We start from the raw sequence: 10,429 nt of genomic DNA on the forward strand, positions 1-10,429 counted from the left end.
TGTTTCCCTGGTAAATACATATATATACATAAAACTAACAATAAAGTGTGAAGACAGCTACTCATATTAGTTAGGCTCAGTCTCACTCGTTCTGTATTGTCACGTGAAGCTGTTGTTTCCCTGGTAAATACATATATACACATAAAACTAACAATAAAGTGTGAAGACAGCTACTCATATTAAGGAAGGTACGAAACCATAAATGAGTATTGAATTGGAAAGCTAAATCTTAAAAAGGTGTAAATGACAGTTCCATCTTCTTTGCCCCAATATCTCTTATTGGCTCTCTGAGTATCCAGAGTTGTGCAGACATGACTGAGGACGCTCCGCATCCAGCTAACCCTCGTGGATAGGTAAGGAGAACAGAGGAGCGGATCTGGACTGTGGTCTTGGGAAGCAAAAGATGCCCTCCACCTGCCGCCAGGGAGGAAAGCAAGGGTAGGAGCGGTGCTGAGCACCCCACTCGTGTTATTAGGGCATAAAGACTGCAGACCGAGGGTGTGAGGCAGACTGATGAATGTTCTAAAAACTCAAATGAACCATAGGGGCCAACTCTGAGCCAGGCCGCAGGAGGGCCATCACCTCAAACCTGCTCACACACCATCTGAACTGTTACTGTTTCTATGCAAGGAAAGATTCGTCCACCTTGGATTGAATATAACAGTAATTAAGACAATTAGTTCTTCCTCAGATTTATTGTGTACTTGAATCACCTGTGACAGTATTAAAATGCAGACCCTATGGACCTGAGACCTTCATTTCTAAAAAGCCCCTAGGTATTGCTGACGCTGCCGGTTCAGAGACTGTCTTTTGAGTAGGAAGTGTCTAACCCAGTTTCTCCCTGAGCTGTTCTCTGTTACCACTCCTGTCCTCCTTACCTCTGTTCCTCCTACTGCTGGCCCTTCACTCTCTTTCTCCTACAGCTCCTTCCTGCATGCTGAACTGGAGCTCATGGTGTCTCTTTGAAATCACTCTTGGCATCCAGCCTAAGTCTTTGCTCAGACGTTCCCCCTTTCTTCTTTAAACTCGCCTGGTAAAGCTCCAATTTCTTCCTGATTCAATCCCATCACTTCTGCTCTAGGTAGGGCTGAGAGAGCCTACATCGCCATGCTAACAGGACTCCTGTTCACTGCAGTAGCCAGAACAGACCTTGTTCTCCTGTGTTACTGCCAGCTAGTCATGTTGTCACAGGTTGAATCTAAGTCCCCGTAGGCTCAAGTCTGTACGGCTTACTCACCAGTGTGGGTACTTTTTTGGGAAGCTGTGAAGTGTTTAAGGGATGGAACCTGGCTGGTACAAACAGGGCACTAGGGACAGGCCCTTGGGAGTTTTAGCCAGGCGCTGGCCATAGTTCAGCTCTCTGCTCTCCTGTGATCCATCAGTATGAGAAGCTGTCCTACCTCATGCCCTACCAAAAAAAAAAAAAACCAACTCCTTGCCTTCCCCACCATGATGACCCGCAATCCCTGTGAAACTGTGAGTCAAATGAAGGCTTCCTCCTGTGAGTAAGTTATTTCTGCTACGTATCTCACCGTCTCTAGACCTTACATCCTTACTTCTCCCTCCTCATATCAGCTGATAGATAGCCTGGTTTCTGACTCCGCCATTGTGTCCTAGCCTTTCAGCCAGTGTCCTGTCCATGAAGTCTTTCCTGACTCTCACGCCTGTTGTCATATCCACCTCGCCGTGCTCCTAAAGCTTGCATTCCTTCAGTGAGCGTCGCAGTTACTCTGCCAGGTGGGTGCTCAGCCTCTTCTCTACCGCTGGGCTCCACGGGGACAGGAAAATTAGTCTGTTTTCATCAATATCAAAACTCCAGGTGCCACAGTGACAGGTGTATGAAGATATTTAAAATATTTGCAGAGTTATTAAAATGGGATTAGCTTAGAACAGAATTAGAAAAAGCATATGTAAATAAAGATATTTTAAAGCCCCTCTTAACCTTTTCGATAGCTAGGGCTAAGAAATGCCCCTGCACGGGCACTTGTCTGAATCTAAAAATGCTGTTTAGTAAAACTGTTGAGCCTACCAGGCCCTTTGAAAATTAGGACTAAAAATGAATGACCAAAATTAAACTCTAAAAAAAAAAAAAAAAAATTAAACTCTATTCAAACTCTATTCTACACTTTCTGTCCTTTGTCTCAGTTAGAAGGGAGAATTGAGTCAGCCTCATTGCTCTGGGCTCGGGAGCATTGCTCTCTCATGGGACACAACAGAGAGCAGTCAGCATCTGATGATTCTGGCCTGGCCTCTGACTCCTGTGGTCCTCCAGCATGAGAGCAACTGTCTGTCTCTAAGATGGCAATGACCAAAGTCACAAAATACAAGGCCTTCCATTAAGAATCCATTCTACCACTCACTTCTATGGACAAAAGGTTAGGCATTTAGTCACTAAAGGTGAAGAAGCCTGATGCTCACGGAAGTTGTGGCCATGCTTACTTTTAGTGTACTCCAAAGTTTTGTATTTCATTGCCATGTCATTTGCATATCCTTACCACGTACTAACTCATTACCTCTCAAAGTATTAAGCAAGCTTCACTCCAGCAGGAAACACAGGTACTGAGTAAGATGTTGCAGTAAGACCACTGGCCTCACAGCGGACCACTCACTCCTCTGTCTGTGCCCTCCCTGAGGGTCCTACTCACACAGTCTTTCGCTGTAAGACAGACATTAGGACAGAAGTAGTGAGTACGTATGGACTCATTTGGAACTTACAGTTTTCAACTTAGGGCGACTTTGTCTCATGTGGGACACTTGTCAAAGACTGGGAAATGTTTTTGATTGTCACATATTATCCCATATTGGTGTAAAAGTTACTCGTTCCCTCAAAACAAAAACCTATCCATCCTTATTGCCAGCAGAACATAGACTGAAAAGTCCTGTTTGAGCATACATTTTACAGCAATGTATGTAGGTTATTCCTTCAATGGGCTCTAGACAAAGGAAAGTATTGAGAACAACGAGGCAGACCATGGATGGAATTGGGGTGAGCTTACAGTACAATGTAATACCCTTTAGCTTCCAAGAACGGCCAGCCTTTATAAGCGAACTTAGATTCCAGCTTAGTGGCAAGTGTTTTATAAGGTCCTCATTTCTACAGCATTTGTTTAGCTTCTTTGAGGAACAATTTGGGTGCTAGGGAGATGACTCTGTGGGTAAGGTGCCTGCCATTTAAGCCTGGGAACCTAACGTCATATCCCCAGGCTAATGTAAAGGCTTTGCTCAGCAGTGCACATGCGTGAGTACATCGTGGAAGGCAAAGACAGAGATCCCAGGAAACTGCTAGCCAGCTGAGCATAACTAAATCCAACTCTCCCCGATGGTTTCCATTGAGTTACAAGGTAATAGGTTTTCATGTAGCTTTCTCATACCTGCTTCGTTTGATTGTCGCCCTACCCTGTGACCCCGTTAGCTTCCCTATCTGCCATCTGATTCAACCTCCCCACCCCCAGTATTCTCTCTCTGTATTAAATTACCTGTATGCCAGCTCCCCCCAGCCTGCGCCATTCAACTCCTCACCCCCCACCCCATCTCCACCTCATGCTTCCTTCCCCTAAGGTAATACTTTCCCCGCTGCCTGCCCCTTTCTAGTTTCCTGGTTTCTGAAGGTACAGCTAACTACATACACCAAACTAAAAGGCCAAGGAAAGGGTCTACACATGAGACAGATCGTGTGGTGTTTGCCTTTCTGGGCCTCTGTTATCTCACTTGAGGAATTTTTCCAGTTTCGTCTATTTACCTGAAATCTTCATGATTTTGTATTCTTTATAGCTGACGTGGATTCTGCTCTATGGTCCACATGTTCATAATCCATTGATCAGTTGATGGACATCTAGGCTGATTCCCTTTCCTAGCTATTGTGAACAGAGCGTCAGTAACCATGGATATGCATGTCTCTGTATTAGGATATAAATCCCTATGCCCAGAGTGGCAAGAGTGGGTCATGTAGTAGTCCTGTTTTCAGTTTTTAAGGAACCTTCAAGACTGATTTCCAGCGTGATTGTACTGATTTACACTTCCGTCAGCAGTATACAAAGGGTCTATATCTTCATATCCATACTAGCAGTCTTCTCATTTCTATCCTGGATTACAGCTGTTCTGACTGGGATGACACGAAATCTTAAAGTAGTTCTACTATGTATTCCAGGATGGCTATGAGTATGGAACTCTTCTGTTGAGAACTCTTTGTTTAGCTACATAGTCTGGTTTTTTTTTTTAATTTGGGTCATTTGTATTTTGGAGTTTGGTTATTTGGGTTCCTTATGTGTTCCAGATACTAATCCTCTATCAGATACAGAGCTAGAAATATCTCTCCCACCCTGTGGGGTGCCTCTTCATTCAGTTACTCATTTCCTTTGCTATACAGAAGCATCAGTCTCATGAGATCCACATGTCAAGAGTTGGTGTGAAGATTCAACTCACAGGCCGCATGAAGCTCATGAAGAAGGAAGACCAAGTGGGGGTGATTCGGTCCTTCTTAGAAGGAGTAACAAAATACCCAAGGGAGCAAATATGGAGACAAAGTGAGGGACAGAAACTGAAGGAGGGGCTGTCTGAAGACCATTCCACCTGAGTGTCCATCCCATGTGCAGTCACCAAAGGTAGATGCTGATGTGGAAGTCAGGAAGTGCATGCTGATAAGAGCCTGATATGGATGTCTCCTTAGAGATCTGCCAGAGTCTGACATATTCAGAGGCAGATGCTCACAGCTAGCCATTGAACTGATCATGGGGTTCCCAATGGAGGAGTTAGAGTGAAGACTGTTAGAGCTGAAAGGGTTTGCGGCCCCATGAGGAGAGCAACAATACCAACCAACCAGAGCTCCCAGGGTCTTAACCACCAGCCTGGGAGCACATAGGGAGGGACCCATGGCTCCAGCTGAATATGTAAGAGTGGAAGGCCATGTCGGCCATAGGTAGGAAAAGAGATCCTTGGTCTCATGAAGGCTGGACGCCCCAGGGGGTGGGAATTTGAGGGTGGGGAGGTGGGAGTGGGGGGAGTATGTAGGGGTACATCTGCAGAGAAGCAGGAGGAGGGGTGAGGGGATAGGGGGCTCCTGGGTGGGTGGGTGATGGGGTAAGGAGATAACATGAAATGTAAATAAAACATCCAATAAAAAATAGAATAAAAACTATTTTAAATGGTTTCTCCAAAGTAAAAAAAAAAGAGTTGGTGTGATGTCCTATGCCACGAGAGCTGTTCAGGAAGCCCTACCCTGTGCCTCAGCATTGAGATGCATCTGAGGCATCACTGAGGCCTTTGATCTATCTGAATTGAGTCTTGTGTAAAATGAAACACAGGGATCTAGTTTTTTGTTTGTTGTTGGGTTTGTTTTGTTGTACAACATGTTGATGTCCAGGTTTTCCAGCACCATTTGTTGAAGACACTAACTTTTCTCAGATGCATATTTTTGGCATTGTTGTCTAAAATTAGGTGACTGTAATTATGTGGACATGTATGTGGGTCCTCTCTTCTTTTCCATGACCTGTGTCTGCTTGTGCCAGATCCATTCTGTCTTTATGACTCTGTAGTAATAGTTGAAATTCAGTGTGCTATCTCCTGCAGTATTCTTTTTGTTGAGAATTATTTTAGCTAGCATTGAACTTTTGTGCTTCCATATAAATTTAAAGTTTGTATATATCTGTGAAGAATGTTCCTGCAATTTTGGTTGAGGTTTCATTGAAATTAATAGATTGTTCTTGGTAGAGGGGCTGTTTCCACAGTAGTTTTTCTTCTGATCCAGTAGTATGTAAGGTCTTTCTGTCTTCTAGTGTGTTCCTCTTTTTCCTCCTTCTGTATCAACATTTTCATCCTAAAGGTCTTTCTTACCTTGCTTATGTTGATTTCAAAGTTTTTTTTCTTGATAGCTATTGTAAATAGGGTTATTTTCTTAATTTCTTTTTCAGTATTTTTGCCATTGATATATAAAAAAGGCTACTGGTTATTGTACATTAATTTTTATACTGCCATCTTTCTGGAAGTGTTTATCAGCTTTAGTAGTTTTCTGTGGAATCTTTAAAGTCTCGTATGGGTAGGATCATATCATCTGTATACAAGGATACACTGATTTACTTCTTTTCCTATTTATATGACAGTACTTCCTTCTCTTGTCTTACTGCTGCAGCTGAAACCTTAAGATGTCTGTTGACTAGAAATGGAGAGATTGGACAACCTTGACTTCCTACTAGTCTTAGGTGATGCATTAGGGTTTTCCCCATTTAGTATGATGTTGCATTGTGGGATTTTGTGGGGCACCAGCTTGCAAATAATGACATGCTGACTTACATTTATTTATGAATGCCTAAACCTTAAGCTAGGCTTGTTCCCGACTAGCTTATAACTCAGTTATCCCACTTACACCTACCTAAGTTTGCCACATGGCTGGTTAGTTACCTCTCCTTCCTTCCCAGCCTGCTGCTTCTTTCATGTTCCACTGCATCTCCCCATGTGAGATCTCCCCTGAGTTCCTATCTCTGCCTGGAAGTCCTGCCTTCCTATCTTTACTGCTTGGCTATTAGCCAACAGAATCTGAGAGAGGGAATGTTTGCAAAGCACTGAGACAGGTCATGCAAGGTCACATATGATCACATCTCTGCAGGTTCAGAAATCTGAGTTTGTATAATACAGAGACAGTCTTTATACAGTGCATAAAAATATCACCCTAATAACGTTGGCTATAGGTTTTTGATAGGTGGCCCTTTTATGCTATGGTAGGCTTTCTCCATTCCTAGTTTCTCTCTGACTTTTATCAGGAAGAGATACTGGATTTTGTTGAAGCCTCCTCTGCATCTGATGAAATGATTGATCACTATCTCTGAGTCCACGTAAATGATGGATTACATTTATTGACATATATATGTCAGAGAATCTCTGCCTTGCTAGAATGAAGCCCACTGGATCACAATGAATGATCGTTTTGGTGTTTGCCAGTATTTTATTGGAAGTTTTTGTATCTGTGTTTATCAGGGAGATATGCCTGAAATTTTCTTCGTTGTTGTTGTTGTTGTTGTTGTCTGAGTTTTAGTATTAGGTTAGTACTGACTTTCTAAAAAGACTTTGGAAGCATTCTTTCCTTTCATGTTCTGGGGGATGCTTTAAATAGCAATGGTGTTGGTTCTCCTGTGAAATGCTGATAGAACTCTGTTGTGACTGCATACAGCCCTGGGCTATGTTTAGTTAGGAATCTTCATATCCCTGCTTCAGTCTTACTGTTGGCTATAAATCTCTCTAAATTATTTCATCTTAGTTTAATTTTGGTAAACCATATGTATCTAAAAATTCAATTTCCAATGTAGTGTAGCACAGTTTTTATAGTCTGTCCTCATGGTTTCTGAATTTCATTGTCGTGTATAGTAGTGTCCCTCGTTCATGTCTAGTTTTCTTGCTTTGGACATATTTTCTTAGTTAAGTTGACTGTCAATCTTGTTTGCCTATTTAAAGAACTAACTTTTCATTTCATTGGTTCCTCGTATTGTTCTTGCTTATATTTCATTAATTTCTACCCTGATCTTAATTATTTCTTCCCATCTCCTGCATTGGGTTATTCTTGTTTTTCAGGACCCTAAGGTACCTCTCTCAGTTGTTTATTTGAGCCCTCTTAAAACTTCTGACACAGGCACCAAGCACTGGAGACTTACTTACAGCTGCCTCCATTCTGTCTCATAGATTTGGTGTTCATACACATTTTAGAGATTTTTTTAATTTCCTTTTTGATTTCTTCAGTGGGCCATTCATTATCCAATAGTGGATTGTTTGATGCCCTTGAATTTGCGTGTTTTCTGTAGTTTCTCTTACTGTGGATATCTTGCTTTATTCTATCATAGTGAGATGCAATACAGAATGTTATTTGAATTTCCCTGTAATTGTTAAGGATTTCTTTGTATCCTGAAACATGGCTTCTTTGGGAAAAAGTTGCATGTGCTGCTGAGAAAACTGAACTCATTAGTGTTTGAGTGGAATGGTTTGTGTCTTCTTAGTATCCTTGACTTATGCCTTCACTTAACCCCAGTGCTTCTTTTTTTGGGGGGGACAAGATGAGGGTCTGGATGACCTTTATTGAATTCCCTCACAGTTACTGTATTGGGCTTAGTCTGTGACTGTGTACACACAGTCATGTTTGTTTTATAAGCTTGAGTGTGCCTGTTCAGTGCGTTCTCTAATGGGACCTGGACATCTGGAACTAGGTTACTAGTCGAGTCTTCCATGGTGTGTTTTCAGCAGTATCTGTGAGAGGGCAGTGGACAGGGTAGCTTGAGGGAGGCTGCGGTGGGTCAGAGGCAGGCTGGGGTGGGACAATCTGTTCTACGCTAGTGTGGTAAGTCAGCAGGCAGGGCTCCCTGGGTCATGTCCACTTTGCACTGGCATTATTCCCAAGTTCTTGTGTCTGATGCTGTCTTCAGAACTTGAGATTCCCTCTCCTGTTAAAATGATGGTTTTCTGGTTGGTGTGGAAACCTTCCAGAAGCCTCAGTGTCACTGAGGTGTGCCCTGAGTAGTTCTGGGTTGGGAGTTTCCCCAGCAATGGCCAAGAGGAGTTTCTGTGACCTCTCCTCGGCTTCAGCCTGTAAGCAGAAGCAGCAGGCGTGGCTGCTACCTTCTCTTGCCTCTCCTGCTGAACAACTTTCTCTTATCTTCTACTGTCCTTTCTCTTGGTATACACAACCAAGGGCTCTCAAATCTCATGGCCAGGGCTTGAACTAGGATGTGGTGGCAAGCTCTGACCTTACTGATCCCCAGAGTCTCTCCTGGGCAACTCATGGAAGGACCATCACCTCCCTCGGGTGAGCACCACTGGGTCTCTTTGCCATCACTCAGCTCTGGTCCCCGCAGGGTCTTACCTAGACAGGATCTCACCTGGGCAGGGTCCCATATGGGCAGGGTCTCACATGGGCAGGGTCTCATATGGGCAGGGTCTCACATGGGCAGGGTCCCACATGGGCAGGGTCCCACATGGGCAGGGTCTCACATGAGCAGGGTCTCACATGGTCAGGGTCTCACCTGAGCAGGGTCCCACATGGGCAGGGTCTCACCTGGGCAGGGTCTCACATGTGCACAGTCCCACATGGGCAGGGTCTCACCTGGGCAGGGTCCCACATGGGCAGGGTCTCACATGGGCAGGGTCTCACCTGGGCAGGTTCCCACCTGGGCAGGGTCTCACCTGGGCAGCTCTTTGCCCACTTTGACTTTGCTTTCCTTATCGCTTCTTTCTAAGGAACAATTTCATCCTTCCCTTTTTAAACTTTACCAAAACAGAAACAAATTGAAAGCATAGAAGAGGTTCTGTCCTCCAAGGGAGCTCCACAGCTCTCACTCCTCCCCACTCCCCAGGGGTCTACCTTTTATGCCACAAACCTAAGGCTGCCTAAGAACCATCCTACAAAAGCAGAATTTTAGATTTGAGATTAAATTTCTCAAATTTTAGTCACATCTCTTGCAGGAAGGGACCTTTATAAGGGATAAAATCTTACTGTTAATAAGCCGTAAGGCACTGGGTTGAATTATAGTGTATTTCAAGTTGAAGGAAGAAATAGCATGGCAAGATCCCTGCTAGCAATTAGCACATGGTTCTCACTCTTTCATTTCATGTTCTCTCCCTCTCCCTCCCCACCCCCCTCTGGTATATAGCTGCCTTGTCTGTAGTACTTTGCCCATCTCACAGGTCTGTGGTTACGTATGTGATACATGATAACACATGCCTACTGTAAGAATCTGTGGGTTGGGAAGAGGAGGAAGGCAGCAATGAATCAAATATGGCAGAGACATAATTAAATATCATATGTGTGCAGCATCATGTCTATTTACTTACATGGATAGTAATATGCCGGGAGCCATCCCCAGCTTGGTGGGAGGAGAAGGTGATTTTCTTTCTTCTCCTCTGGTTGGTTCTTCTTGAGGCAGCTGAGGGGAATGGGGAGAGCGTCGGCAGTGGGTAAGACCTAGGGTTAGGCTACTGTAGCTAGCTGGCCTGCCCTCTGGTATCCTCTGTCCAGAAACTGCAGTTTCTGGCACTTAATACCTCAGCCCAGGACAGCAGAGAGTTAGGCAGATATCCTTAGTACTCTCTCTGCAGGCACTGCCAGGCTCTAACTTAGGTCTATTGGTTTGAGGTCGCAGGAAGAAAAGGCACTTAAAGAAGTTATTGTAGTTTATTGCTAAGTGTAATAAGTTTCCTATGAAAGCTATCTAAGGGGAAAAGTGGAAAGGTTCTAAGTGGGGAAAAGGAAAAAATTCTAACAAAGGAAAAATTCTAAGTGGAGAGATTCTAAGCAGGGAAGAAGGAAGAAGGGAGAGAGAGAGAGAGGGAGAGGAAGAGGGAGGGGGAGAGAGAGAGAGAGAGAGAGAGAGAGAGAGAGAGAGAGAGAGAGAGAGAGAGAGAGAGAAAGTGAGAGAGAAAGTGAGAGAGAGAAAGAAGTGAAGTGAGATGAGGAGGC

General features: G+C 43.9%; 1 protein-coding gene across 5 annotated transcripts in view; it reads left to right on the top strand.

Moving 5' to 3' along the window:
• Positions 1-10,429, top strand: part of Pag1 (phosphoprotein membrane anchor with glycosphingolipid microdomains 1) — a 137,592-nt gene that overhangs the window by 44,996 nt on the left and 82,167 nt on the right. The window contains exon 1 of one of the 5 annotated variants that reach the window (XM_028765977.1): positions 318-353. The exons of the other annotated variants lie outside the window; for them this stretch is intronic. The gene's annotated coding sequence lies outside the window, so the exon portion shown is untranslated. Of the gene's footprint in view, positions 1-317; positions 354-10,429 lie in introns of those variants that run through there. 5 annotated transcript variants of the gene reach the window in all.

This window comes from Grammomys surdaster, unplaced genomic scaffold, assembly GCF_004785775.1.
Source record: "Grammomys surdaster isolate TR1022 unplaced genomic scaffold, NIH_TR_1.0 63, whole genome shotgun sequence".
NCBI classification, from domain to species: Eukaryota; Metazoa; Chordata; class Mammalia; order Rodentia; family Muridae; genus Grammomys; species Grammomys surdaster.